We start from the raw sequence: 584 nt of genomic DNA, 5'->3' as shown, positions 1-584 counted from the left end.
GAGATGTGTATAAGAGACAGCAACTATCAGGGTGTCCCGTAACGCTTAATTAATATTTCAAGGCGTGAAAGAGAATGAAATATAAGTTTTCTGAAATGTTTAATAATCACGTGTTTTCTTTACACTAATAAATTAATAGATCGTCTCATTATTCTGTGCATAAAAATATTAAGATACAATACCAAAAAATTTGTAGTTAATGAAATATTTTATTCTCATGTCAAAATGTAAAAATATAACATTTAAAATATGTATCTCGTAAACTATTAATTTTTTAAATTAATTTTTGATCATTTTACTTTAATACTTTTATACCCAGAAGAATTATAGATGAATTATAATATTATATATAAAAAAAATTATACAATTCTATTTGAAAAATGTATGATTTATATATGTAATTTGGAAAATCAATTTTGTTTAAATGTATAATAACACTGTGCTACAAAAAACACTTTTTCTCTCTCTCTCTCTCTCTCTCTGATTAAGTGCGATTCATGTACGTTTCCCGAAGATTTTTTCACGTTAAACCATGGATATTAAACAAATTCACATTAAACCTAAGAATACATGGATGGAGTCTT

The sequence above is a fragment of the Wasmannia auropunctata genome, unplaced genomic scaffold, assembly GCF_000956235.1.
Source record: "Wasmannia auropunctata unplaced genomic scaffold, wasmannia.A_1.0 LD336083.1, whole genome shotgun sequence".
Taxonomy (NCBI): Eukaryota; Metazoa; Arthropoda; class Insecta; order Hymenoptera; family Formicidae; genus Wasmannia; species Wasmannia auropunctata.
This window is presented reverse-complemented; position numbering follows the sequence as displayed.